Source organism: Callionymus lyra, chromosome 3 (assembly GCF_982586985.1).
Source record: "Callionymus lyra chromosome 3, fCalLyr1.hap1.1, whole genome shotgun sequence".
NCBI lineage: Eukaryota > Metazoa > Chordata > Actinopteri > Syngnathiformes > Callionymidae > Callionymus > Callionymus lyra.
The window spans coordinates 15708399-15722951 of record NC_141820.1 but is presented as its reverse complement, the minus strand read 5'-3'; the positions used below and the strand labels follow the sequence as shown (position 1 = coordinate 15722951).

Below are 14553 nucleotides of genomic sequence, written 5' to 3'. Positions count from 1 at the left end.
TGGACGATGGATTTGAAAAACGATAATGAATATTACCGTCGATTTATAGTGATAGTTCGCCGAGAATTCACTCATTTTCTACTCAACCTCATGTCGACTAAAGGTTATTTTCACAGTAATCTGTTCCTTTTAAGAGTTATAGACAAAAACATATGTTCATTTTGATGAAGGAAATAGCGCTGAGTGACCTTAGTCTTTCTCTTTCTCTAAAATGACACTTGAAAACATCCAAATACATGCGTGATTCAGACCGGAAGTACTTCCAGTGTAGACAGCAGAATGTATACGCTCTGGAAGTACTCAAGATATTTATATCCTGTCTGTATCGCTTGTCTTTCTTTAAACTTGTTCTATAAACAACCTTAAAACATAGACTTATTTTAGTTTTTCGTGGGACAATTCCTCTCGTTGTGGCTTCAATTTAAGAGGGACATTACAGACGAGCAGAATCGAGGTATTTGGATGTTTTTAAGTTGTTTTTTTTGGAGGAAGATGAAGACAAAGATCACTTAGCGCTAGTCGCTTCATTAAAATGAAAATACATTATTGTCTATAACTATAAAAAGAAAAAAATGACCCTGAAAATAATCCCAACTCTTAGTCGACCTGAGGGCGAGTAGAAAATAAGTGAATTTTGGCTGAACTATCACTTTAATGTGTGATTTCACAACCCTCCAGTGTTTTGTTTTTTCGCATCATCTCGGGATGACCTTTTCTGTAAGGAGACATTTGTCCTCGTCTCAGAAGTGTCAGCCCGGATTTCAACGCAGTCTCTATTCTGTGGTTACTCATAGCAGTGAGTAGCAGTCGGAAGTATTGGCTGATATGTCTGCTGGTTCAGTTCGTTGTCTTGTAATCCAGAAGATCCAAAGATCCAAAGATGTAAGTTTAAACTGAACTAAAGACTTTACTGAATATTTGTATTCTTCCTTCGTGTACTAATTTTGGAACAATACATTGTAGCTGCTAGCTTTATTAATCTTGACCCACAAATGTTGTTAAACTTGCTCTGAAGAAAACATATATATTTTCTAAAAAATAGTGCTATAAACTATGAATAAGACGATAAAAATATAATTTAGTATGCTTCGTTCTGTCAGCTGATTCATTTAGGATACTTAACAGTGAATTTTTTTATAAACTTTTAAATAGTTTTTCACACATTTTAGCTTTACAATTTTACAGAACAAACGTTTAGGACGATACAAGATAATCATTTAAATAACCATGCATCGTTTCAACTGCCGTGATTGGTCAAGCATCGAGTTTGTCACCGCACGTCATCAATCATGGAAGTCTCCGACTCCAAGAGACCTGTTGTATAAACAAAGTAGGGGCGTGATTACAGCTGGCTGGAGGAGGAGTAAAGCCATTATTACGTCATAATGGACTTCGCTCTCGTAACCTCTCGTTCACCAGGATTTCAGACGGGCGAGAACTTTATAAAGTAATAAGTTCAAAGCATGGTCATGATGAGGGACTTGCTGCATCTTGGAGAGGAAGACTTCAACATTTGAAACATGTGAGTGAGTCAGGAGAGTTGTTTTTTTCACATTAGCCTTTCAATAACCGTCTCTTACTGTTACTTTCAAATTAGCATTCAATTCCTTCAACCTCAGTTTTACTGCCATTGGAAGTCTTGGCTGACGTCCATAACATCTGTTCCTTAAATCACTGACATCTTTATGGATCAGGATCTCAACATGAAGATATATATCTACTTTGATATTGAGAAAGTCATCCAGAGGGCCACATAAAATGACTTAACTGGACAGATTTGGCCCCGGACCATGAGACAGACAAGCCTTTTTCCTTATTTACCTAAAAGATAATGATGCTAATTTACCCTCATTCTATTGAAGATAATCAAACACAATAAATGGATCTCTCTGAGTTAAACATCTGCAACAAAATGTGATAATATTACATTTTTAGACTCGTTTTTTTCAGACAAAATATGACATTTGCTTTCGCTTTTTCTATTTAACAGTTCAAGTAGTGCATTTTGGGGAGGTACAGATCACTGTCAAGACATAAAGGCTCCACAAATATTAAAACAAAAGCAGATGTATTAATTTGAATGCAAGAGTTAATTTAATAGATATGCAAGAGCGAATGTAATAGATTTCAAAGTATTTGGATCCCCGCTAGGTGCCTTCACTGCAATTTGCATTTAGACATGAGGGGGGGGATGTTCGCGACTCCACTGGGAGTGGAATTGCTGCCGCTCTCCACTTAGGGGTTGTGGCGTCCTCACCGGGCGCATACATATATTGAACTACGGTCATCTTCATTTACATGTTAGGCGGTCACCCTTCCCTTCATTTTTCTTTGATTACCCCCCTCTGGATGTGTGGAAAATGTATGTTTAAGGTCAAGAGCCTGACGCCCTCATGCCGAGAGCAGTAAAAGTCGTATCTAAAGGGTAAACCATGTTGTCTGTTGACACGTTATGAACAAAGACTACTACAAAGATGTTCTTGACCTTAACAAACCTCTTTTCGGTGACCTGGTTGATTGATGACCTTTTTGTTGAGTAAGGAGTTTTATTAAATGTGATTGGTTGAGCTGCATATGTTTTTAAAAAACCCTATAAAACAAACATTATATGTAATCAAACAGTAAGATAACACATTCATTTTTCATGATTTACTTTATTTTAATTTAAATCAACAGCTAAAAGCCTCAGAGAAGGCTAAATATTGACTATATATGTAACTTTGCCAAGGAAGAGGAACGTATCCCTTCATCCAGTCAACTTGTCATGAAGAAGTTCTGAAGATATTACTTTATCAAGTCCTCCTCCGTCTGAAAACTCAGAGAACAAGAAGTTACGAGAGCAGGAGTCCATTATGTCGTAATAATGGCTTCACTCTCCCGGTAGCAGCCAAAAAAACTCCCTGCTTTTTTGTTTATACAATGAGTCCCTTGGAGGTGGAGACTTTCGGGCTGATGACATCCAGTGACAAACCTTGATGCTTCACCAATCACAGCAGAGTGGGTGTGGTTATGGCTAACAAGATTTCATCTCCAGAAAAAAACATGTATTCTGTGGGTAAATCTAATGTAAATATTTCAATGAAAAGAGAGTTTTGTACAAACAGACACATACTCGCCCAGCTTTAAATGTATTTGTTCGCTGATGTCAATCACTTATTCTTGTCTCTCGTCTCTATTTCAGTGCTGCCATGGCTGTTGATCGTAAACCTGAAGAAAGCCATCGCTGTCTTCCGCCCAAAAACTGTAGTATCATTGAGCAGTGCTACTTCAAAAAATGTCATTCAAGACTGAGGAGGCCGATCAGACTGTTTAACGCACGTGAGTACCAACATAGTTCTATAGTAACATTGAAATCTGTCCACATGACATTACATCTGAATTTAAATTGATGGAACTGCATTATTCATTTCAACTTCTATGAATCCCGCCAGGTAGCGTTAATTATCATAAAAGAACATAACATATTCATCACAGGCAGCATGTTCAATGCATTAAACATCTACGTTGACACGTGCTACTTTAGTGCCCTGCAAACCAAAGTCATTGGGTGACTTTATTTTAAAGCTCCTTTGGCATCAATTATTGAAGACTAGCCCCAAGTATCCCCTGAAATATTTAAGAAGCAAAACTTATTTGGGAAAATGTAGATATGGAGATTGTTGAATTTCGACGACTGATCCATCGCAGGTAAGTGGCTTTTTTTGAGTCCAAATCTCTGGTCTAAGTCTTTTTTTTCGGTGAAAGGGTTAAGAAACATTTTAGAGCTTAATCCCAGCGGTTCATTGGAAGATCTATTTCAGTTAAGTATTGAAGCATGAATATGGTTAAATACTTTAAATGTTTTCCTAATAAGAGAAGGTGATAGACAAGGAATACAAAACAATTCAAATAGAAATGGAAAGTGTCACCATTGGTCCTTTAAATTAATCCTTTAATCTAAGTTATTTATATTTGCACTTTGTCATCCCTTGCACTTTTGTCTTTTTATTTGCACTTTGTTCTTTTTTTTATGAAACCATCGTCTGCTGTGTACTAGAAACCCAATTTCCCGAAGGAGATCTCCAGGTGGAATAATAAAGTCTATCCAATCCAATCTAATCTAATCAAATCTAATCTAATGCATGCTGGCCCGTCTCAAGATAAGAACACAATGATCCTGGATGCACGATTGCGGGGGTTACTCATAACTCTGGATATTCGGAGACAACCTATCATAGCTCCAGTGAGACATCAAAACAAGTTTGAATTATCTATTATATCTATCTCAATGTTTATCTAAAGATGGAACAGATATCTGCAAAAAAGCAAAAATAAATATAAAAAATGTCTTTCTTTCCACTAAAATGAGTTTTGATTATGGTATAGTTTGCAGCCCCAACATTAAAAAGCCTCCTTGCCATTCCCATTAGAAGTTATTGTAACAGTAACAAAAGGGCATAAAAGCCAACTTGGCTCTGAATACTTGCACAAACTTAATACAGGTCCCAATTAAAATAGCTTCTGGCAATATATATGTGTGAATATATTTTTGGTGCCGGTTTATTCTAAAAAACCAAACAAAATAGTACTTAATATAATAACTATTTCCTAGATTATTGGGGATATCGCAACCAAATAAGGAAATGACACATGACATCGCTATTACAGGGTGAAAAAACAGAGTGAGCCAAAAAATACTTCTCTTTTATCCATCTGATAATCACTTGACATGGTTGTATTCTTGGTATAAGGTGTGAAACGTTGGCTTCTGGGCAGGGATGCCAAAACAGAAACCCATAGTCTTCCACCTCGTTGTGTGTGAAGGACAAGCATGTGACTGCAGAAGTGGATCATGTTCAGAAATGTCAGAGTGGTCACGCTGTCATGGCCGACTATCTCCAGAGACAGGAGGAACAGCATGTACAGCAGTGTGTTAGCACTTGATATCAGCCGACTCCACTTTACCGTGAGTGTATGCAGACATTATCGGCAGATGTAGGATCTTATCACACAAACACACACACACACACACACACACACACAGTATATTCCATCAACAAGCCTGTCAAGGGCCCTCCCTCTTCATCTCAATCCAGTTTCTAAAAAGGAGTTCCAACCCTTTGAACTGAGATGGTCTCTGTGTCCCTTCATAATTGAGTGTTGGTGAGTTTTCAAGTGCATCCCAAATGGAATGTCGAGGTGCCTTGGATAAACTACAAATGTCAACATCAACAACAGATAAATGGTAACCCATCATGAAAAATGACCACCCGCTCGCATTTACATTTTTGGCGGTTGTATTTGACATGTCTCTAGTACAACACTGCAAAAAAACTGACCAATAACCGTTTCCTTCAATAGAGAAAAATCTCTAAACTTTGAAAAATGGTGTCACAAGATGATCTGGAGCTTGTAATCCATGTGTTTTTGTCTTATCGTTTACACTATTGTTACAGTTTATTTCCGTGCCTACACAAGAAGGAGCTGTCTCGCCTGCAGTTATTCCAAATTTCGCACAGAGAATTCTGATTCGCTCTAGTAGAAGAACTCACATTTCTCCGATCCTTAAAACTCTGCATTGGCTGCCAGTTTCTTTCAGGATCAACTTTAAAATTCTGGTTCTTACTTTCAGATCTATTCATGGTCAGACTCCTCCTCAGTGATCTGATCCAGATTTACACCCCAGCTCGGGCTCTGAGGTCTGTGGATCAGAATCTACTGATGGTTCCTGAACATCCTCCCGGACCAGAGCAGAGAAATCCTTCCAGGCTGTTGCTCCTAAGCTTTGGAACGATCTTCCTCTCCTTCTGTGTTTGATGGATCTATTAACTCCTTCAAGAAACATCTTAAGACATTTTTATTTTTCCAGGCTTTTTCCTGATTTTCTGGGTCTCCTGTGTTTGTCTTATGTTTTGGCCTTTTTAAAGCTTTCAAATTTGTAGATATTTTTAAATATGTATTTCTTTTGATTGTTCAAGCGCTTTGTGACCCTGGTCTAAAAAGGCGCTTTACAAATAACTTTTAGTTACTTACTTACTAACAAAAAACCCAGTGTGATACAAAACATGATGTAACTTCTAACAGGGACTAATAAACAGTAGTAATGATAATCCATTAGCTCCTACTACTGCCGTCCAATGATGAGGGAGCTGAGGTATGGGCCTCTTAATCCTCGAGGCAATTAATATGATCGTTTCCTGCGACTAGCACCCTGATTCACAAATAAAACATCTCTCTGGGGTTTTCACTCGGAAGATGGATTTAACATACGTCGGCTAGAGGCCTCCTTTTACAAATTGCTGTCTAGAAGGCTGTACATTAGACGTGGTCCACTGTGATTAATGGGCACCTTCCTAATGGCATTTATTGAGGAAAACATTATTGGCAATTATCAGTTTCTTGGTGGGAAAAAATGTTTTCGATAACTGCACAAAAGATTTGAATCATTGAAGTTGGTAAAACCGTCACAGAATTAATATTTCAGGTGTAAAAAAAAAAGACATCCATATATGCTTTTGTCGAGGGATTTCATGCTCGAAAATGACTTACATATATGATGGGATGTCTATAATATACTATCAAGACTAATATGTCTATACTATGTGTATGGCTCGAGGTGACTCCATGTCCAAAATCCAAATGTGTTTGAGGTATCCCTTGTGTTGCTTCTGAATCTAGGAACTGCCACCTTCAACCTTGAGGATAATAACTCATCCAAGTTTATGTTTAGTGGAAACATTTAGAGTAAGACAATGAATGGCTTTTGAAACTGTGACAGAGATATAACAGCAAACTAACAGCTTTGTGCTTCAGGAATAATTCAGATGGACAATTAAAACTTAAACTAGATCTGATTCCCATTTTTTTTTTTTTCAAAAGTGTTTAATCAAATTCCTAACCTGACACTTTGTTTACATCAAGTTTACCCCGACCACAAACCACTCTTCTGTTATTGGTAAAGTATCCAGGTTTGTCACCGCCTCTCATTAGTCCAGGAAGTTGCAACCTCCAAGGGACTAGTTAGTAAGAATGTTTTTCCACAGACACATACTGATGAGTACAATAGAGGTCCAAGATCAATTTAAGACACAATTAAATCAACACATTAGTTGAAGGATGAGGATGAGCTGAACCAAAAGTCAAAGCTTGACATGAATATTCTCTTTCTGCACTAGAATTGCGACGAGAAAGTCCAGACAAGCTGACCAAAAGAAATATTTTTCTCAAGGTTATCTGGACTTTTCCCCTCACAGCACTGTGTCCTCACATAGAGAGATGACTTGACCGTCCTGTCATGCTGCCTCCTTGATAACTCCCTTGTGAAATGTTCCGGGCAGACCCAGGACATGCCGGAGAGATTACGTCTCTCAGATATCCTCGGTGTTAACAGAGAAGAAGAGGCTCCTGGGAAGCCTTCTTTACTCGGAATCGCTCCCGCCTGACCCGACCTCGGCGGTGGTTTTGGTTGCTTTATTTTGGTCGTGTCTCTTTTTTAAGGTCACGCAGTCATAGAACCAGAAACCTGGTCTACTTTGGCAACAATATACTTGTCCTAAAAACACCCCCAAAAAAACCTCTCAGCATAACATTTTAAAAAATCGAATAAGCTTTTATCATTTTATACTCCGCTGTTTTCCCCTACCTCCTTGTTTTCGCTCCTTTTTGTCAGGATGAGTACACCATCATCTTAAAGCACTTCTGCACCGTTTCTCGCTTTTGCCTCTGCAAATGTTTTTCGCCTCTAGCGAGATATTGATCCAAAATGTTCAGCCCGGTGTAAGGAGACAGAGGCCGGCGTACACCAGGCAGCAGTCGGTGGGGAAGCACTATCGATTGCACTTAAAGTGACAAGATTGAAGAGACCCACTTTGACACGTTATCCCTATGCCGCCCAACAGACAAAGTGTGGGCCCCGGCGATCGATCTCTGTGATCATGAATGGCCGGAGACCTATGAATCAAGTGACTGAACGACACAACATGAGAAATAACTTCACTATTTTTCACCACTGCTGCTACATGGACCGAGTCCTGCTTGGTTACTTATGTGCAATCGGAGATATCCGATTCATTCGTGTGCTCACCTGTATTTACACGGGATTCTTACACGTATCTGTTGTGAGAAGAAACGTTTAAGGGCAACTAATATTTTAATTTAAGTGTGTCTTAAATAGATATTGTACTTAGTCCTGTAATTAGTATATGTCTGTTTGTACAAAACTCTCTTTTCATTGAAAACGCTTCGTTTTTCTGGAGATTAAATCTTGTTTACCATAACCAGACCCACTCTGCTGTGATTAGTTTCAAGGTTTGTCACCGGGTATCATCAATCCTGGAAGTGTCCACCTCCAAGGGACTTGCTGTACAAACAAAGCGGTGCCTGATTACAGCTGGCTGGAGGAGGAGTGAAGCCATTATTATGTCATAATGGACTCCGCTCTCGTAACCTCTCATTTATCGAGATTTTGGAATAAGGAAAACTTTAACAGTGGTCATGATTAGATGAGATTAGATTTGTTTATTTAGTACAAAAAGGATATTCTTTTCCACTTGACAGTGCATACATCTCACACGAAACATAACAGAATACAACAACAATACATGACAACAGTGACTAGCGAGGAAAACTTCAGCAAATAATTAAAAATTAAAAGTCATATGAATGTCCAAAATTATATAAGGCGTACACAAAAAGAAAGAGCAGAAAAGAAACGACAGAGCAGAAAAAAAGTCGAAGACAGTCTCTGCCATCAGTCCAGACACATTAGCTAGCAATGCAGCTGGTTGATCACTGGAATTGGCTTCAGCTGACGACAATCAAATCTCTGATCAAGCTCAGGAATTGGATACACAGGAAGTGAGGGAACAAAAAAAGAAAGAAGCTTTGTTGCTCATTTTTTAGTTTTATTAATATTATTTTATTAATTTATTATATTATTATCATTATTTTAGAAGACTTAGTCATTTTAATACACATTTAAACACAACAAATATTCAAACGTTGCCATGTTTTAATCTGGCATTTAAATGTTTCCATATAATTAAACAATATTTATGGAGTAATACAAGATTAATTTAATATAATATACAAATAAAATGTTTATTTATTTAAAGTTGACCCTAAACAAGCGCCACAGGCTGATATCACTTCAGAGAAAATCTGTAGTTTTCTTTCAATATTAAAAAAAAAAACCAAGACAGTTATCATCAATATGAAAAAAATGATCTTTTTTTTTACATAGTCTGGTGAGAAAGACCTCATTGACCAGTACAGGGTCTCATCCCAGTGGGCTGGTGACCACTCCTCTTCACTAACTTAAAATAAAACCAACTCGATTGTCAAATGTCTGACAGGTGTTCGCGTAAAATGACTAAGCATTAAAAAATGAACTTAAAATAGCGCCACCTATTGTAAATTATGATATATTTATTACTAATTTGATTCACAGCGGCAGTCGGTCTCAGGTAAATGTTGTAAATGTGGTTTACGATAACAAACCAAAGACCTTCGTACATATTAATTTCTGCCTCTCTGGCTTTTTTCAAGTTTTGTAGACGAACATTCTGTGAGACATTGTGGTAAAGCAGGCATGAATGGGAGTCAACATGAGAGTAAATAGTAATATTTCTATCGTCTTGTTCTTCTCCTCTCATGTCTGAACACAGTCACACACTGTGAGGATTGAAACAGTGTTGTGTCTGTAAATGAATTCCAGGCTTCTGAGGGTTTTTTCCTTTTCTTCTTTTTTGCTGCGTCTGCTTCTTTGAAAATATCCTTAGCCTCGTACAGCCTCTGCTTCTCTTCTGATCATTCATCAGGTAAAATTGCTTTCTTCTAACATCAGGCTGTCAGCGGGAAATAAAAAATGTAGCCATGCAGAGCAACACATGATTACAGCGTAATAATGCCCCGAGGTCAGAGCAATGTGACCTCATTCGGCGCCGTTCGCTGACAGGAGCAAGTGAAGTACCAGCGGCAATGGATGAGGAGTCACCCCCGGGAGGACGGCTTGTCTTCGTCTGACGCCAATTGCGAGGATGTCTGCTTCTCTAATTGTAGTTTGAAATGGAAACATAAGCTGACACTTCAAACATTTTGGGGGGCGACTTCATAAGGGACCGTGTCGAGATACACACAAGAAAAAAAGATTAAAAGGCCACGTTGAACAGGAATTTACTCTCAAATATTTACAAAAATATAAACTCACATGTTTAAACAAACCCTCGTTGTACGTAAAATAATGTACTTTTTTATTAATGAGGAACATGGAGTTCTTCCCCCTAATTGAAGAGTAATGACGATAATTGATCTGAGAGCAGAGAAATGGTTATTAGCGCTCACACAACTCTCATTACAGTAGTTAACACTTACGCCTTATCACAGACCAGATTCACTTGCGTAAGCATCAAGACTTACACAGACTTCTCAGTATGAATAACAACTTCAAAGCATAAACCAATAGTTAAACGCAGCCAGTGACTGTTTATTAAGTGAAAAAAAAAATGTTTAAAATGTTTTTTTATGGGTAGTTACACTGGTTAGTTTTACAATTATGAGTCTTACTAAAAACTATACACAAGTAATCCTAGTTTCAGTTCTTAGTTTAAAAGTTCTAAAAATAAAAAGGAAAATACTAGAAGTGAAAGTGTTTTTTTTACTGTATGTGTAATAGCGCAAAGTTACATTTTTTATCTTTATATTTGTATTATTTAAGTTTTTTATTAACGAGATAAAAGACAAAAACACTAATTCAAGAATTATAATAACAGCGAAGCAGCTATAAAGACTAATAATAAACAAACATATATATACAAGGTATTTCCTTCGTGCTGAGTCAGCTGTCATGATTTTTTTTCCGACATTTGTCTTTATAATGGCGGTTCAGATAGTACAGTGCTCAATTGGGATTGAGTTCACACCCTGCGTTGCAGCCTACTCCCATCAATGTGAGATAATGTACGTGATTCATTGAAAATTGGAGAAACTTTTCCTTTTTTTTTACGTAAATTTTAGTAATTTAACTAGAGTTGCATCTTCGTCAGATAACAAACATACACTATTGGATTTCTAAAATGGTTGATCCAAAATTAATTGTCAATAATTCTCCCTCCAAGGCGACTCACTGACTCATGATGGTTGACGCGTAACTTATCGGAGGGATTCATTTGAACATGGACTTTGTTAGGCAAATTAATGAAATGAAAAGGTGCGGAAAAGTTCAGTCGAGTCACTTGATTCTGCGTAAGCATGCCGACAAAGTAAATCTACTCTGTAAGTAACGAAGAAAGAAACAGTCCAAGTAGCAATGTTCGGAGGTTCAATAAACTAGTGATATAAGAAAGGGAAGAAACCGCGAGAGTTAAGGATCACAACAAAAAAGAGGTGCCACAAACAGGAAACATGATAAAGGGAACTAATGCGATAATATTGTTGTTAGTTTTTTATACTTTATATATACTTTACCTTATGTCATATTACTTGGTATTTATTTCTTCGCTCTTCAGCTTCTTGCTAACAGTAGACAGACAGAAGAGAAAGAGAGAGAACAACTGTGCAGGGAAATAAAAAAAAAGGAGTGGGATGTGTCATCTTAGTCTCAAAATGGTGATTACCATTTAAGAAGATCATGTGCATTATGGGAACACTAATGAGGGAATATGAACTCTGGAACATCTTTTCATTAAATAGACTTTGCTCAACGTGAGTCCATATGAGCGTTTCGAGTCAGGTTCGTACGTTCAATATTGACGCCTCTGATTCCTCACTTTCTCTAGCTCTCCGTCTCTTCCCGAGATCTGCCGTCTAATCTCGACGATTACTACCGACAGCTTCCGCGGATCGCGACGTGGATTAAACGACACGGTGCAGATTCAGTGGTGATATTCAGTCGTCCCTCACTAATGAACAAGACCCAAAGATTAATGAACTCCCCCGGTCGAGACAGCATTGAAGAGTCATCATTTATCTCAGGGCCAGACTTGACAAAGGCCGGATGTTTATACTCACATTATTAATGTATGTTTGCCACTTTTAAGTCTATTAATATTTAATTGATCACTGAAATATAGACATTCAACCAGTTATTTTAAACAGTTAAGCTAATAAAACATCTAATTATTCAGATTTGATTTTCTTTAAAAAATAAGCAAATGTGTCAGATAAATGTCAGGCATTGTTTCTTGTCTTACAAGTTTACATAAGTTACACTTAAACTTGGTGAAAACTACAAATCAAATGTGGTCTAGTAATGGGTAGCCATACTGTTTTTTTACACCATCAATTATTCATTTATTCAGTATTTTCTTAAATAACATGATTATGGTTTTTCAAAAAACAAGATGGTCGCCTATAAGTTTGTGTTTCACTCATTTTGCTGGTTTACTGTTTTTTTTAGACTTATTTTCATTAAGTAAATGTGACTAATATTATGTCTGTTTTAAAAAAAAAACACCTTTCATTTTTACATAAAATGCACATACCTTTTACTTTAGAATTTTTAGATTTGTTTTCCTACTTTTGTACATTTGGTCGTCTTGAAAAAAGGGAATTCTTACTGTTGCTTCTCTGTGAAGTAAGTAACTTCAAGTAAAAACAATTTCCCATTGGGGGTTAACGAAGTATTTCTGACAGTAGCAATTGATGCAATAAAAATAATGTAGATATTTTTTAATGGATTTTTATTTCATCAAATATATAGGTGTGAATTAATTAAGAGAAATGATTAAGTTCACTCTGAATAACATAAACAGGTGTGACTTGGATAACGGACGGACAAAAAATTATAGAAAATGTGCCAAAATACAACAAATAAATACATTAATAAAAAATAATGATTTGGATGTTTGCAGGTCTTTTATAAATCAACTTCATGGCGTGATGTTGACGTCCTTCAATATCTTCTCTCCTCCTTCCGTTCTCACCAACATCAATACAAGATCAAATCCCTGCAAGTTCACATATTGCTTCAATTAATCTAAATCCTTATTTGCTCTGATTGATATTGTGTGAATCCTCCAGTGTTACCGCAGGAAATTACATCGAGACGGCGAATCGAGACGGGGAAGGATGTGAGGATTTGTGGCTCTGTGAGGACATAACGCGCTGTGTACCGTGAACCAAATGAATAATGAATCCTTCAATTAAAAAGTAAACAACAAAATATAGTGATAGTTTGAGAGAAGAGAGAGGGTTTGGGGGGTTTGGGGGGGGGGGGTCTTGTTTCGTGACCTCAGTTTCTCTGTCATAGTTTTTCTCTTCACTTTTGTCGCCTGCAGGTTTTTTCGCAAATTAGCCATGAAAGTAAAGTGAGAGAAATCCAGTTGCGGGTGATTAACACGTATGGAACAACATGTCAGTGTGGATTCAGTCGCAGGAAAAGAAGATGTTCATTGACAGGGAGTCGAGTTCCCCTCGTGGCTCAGGGTTTTTTTTTTTTTTTATAATCCCTCCTTGTCTATTTAATAAAGAAAAACATCATGAAGCAAACACTAGAATAGCAACAAGCTGGAGAAGATTACGGGATATATTTACTCTCGATATTCAGCGTAATAACCGGGGAAAACAGCGTGTCATGCGGCGTGTGCACGCACAGCCGAGGTGAACTCAGAGGACGTTTTAATGAATGGAGCTCGGGGAATGGAGTAGGATGGGCTGTCACAGCACCAGGGAAGATTATGCTCCATTTCTGATGTCGAGGCTGAATTATTGATGTCATGGCAGGCAACATCTCACTTTGCTTAATTGCGCTTGTTGTGAGCTTTACACGTTTTGTTTTTTCTTTTCTTTTTCTTTTTCGTTTCTGTGTGGTTTTCAAAACATGTTTCTATGCGTTTTGATGTTTGTTCTCTGCATGAAGACGTATGTGGATAAGTCCAGTGTTTTCTGTGTGACGCTCAAGAAAACATGTCTTGAAAATACTCCATTTCAAAGCTGAGATTATTCCGGTCAAATATATATATATATAGCCTGAACTGGACAATATGCTCTCAGATTAAAACATCATTTAAAAATGTACTTAAAACTCATGTCATAAAATTGATTAATTAAATATTGGAAACTATACATTTATTCATTTCGAATTTTAAAAGAAAAAAGACAGCTAATATATAAAGTGTATCCTAAATAGATTTTGGACTTATATTGTACTTCATCAGTATGTGTCTGTTTGAACAAATATTTACATTAGAAAATGTGCTTAAGCCCCGCCCATTGAAATCCCCTTTTGATTATAAAGCAGAGGGTGGACTTTCAAAATGAAGACACTGTATCATTGAAAACATCACATAATATCTAATCTGATGGCGCCACCTACTGACCTCTAATCAACATGACACTGCATCATGAAGCTTCATCAGCCCATCACAAATAATAATAATAATAATTGGCACCAAACGGTAAAGTCAGCTTTATTTGAAACCTTGCAAATGTTCAAACATTAAACATTTTAAATTCCTAATGAAGCTAGAATCTTTCACTTTTTATTCATCTCTTACCTTTTATTATCGTCTTTGCTCCGGGACTCAAGGGATTTATGCATACATCACATTTTAATACCTTAAGTATGAATTTCTAATA

The 14553-nt window shown here is 37.1% G+C and overlaps 2 protein-coding genes across 2 annotated transcripts in view; one reads left to right on the top strand and one right to left on the bottom strand.

The window, feature by feature from the left end:
* The window catches only part of LOC148083378 (cystine/glutamate transporter), a 216213-nt gene that overhangs the window by 14447 nt on the left and 187213 nt on the right, over positions 1-14553 (bottom strand). The gene's annotated exons all lie outside the window — the stretch shown is intronic.
* chrm2a (cholinergic receptor, muscarinic 2a) overlaps positions 1-14553 on the top strand; it is a 93915-nt gene that overhangs the window by 34744 nt on the left and 44618 nt on the right. The window contains exon 2 of the mRNA XM_087786585.1: positions 3182-3318. The gene's annotated coding sequence lies outside the window, so the exon portion shown is untranslated. The remainder of the gene's footprint in view (positions 1-3181; positions 3319-14553) is intronic.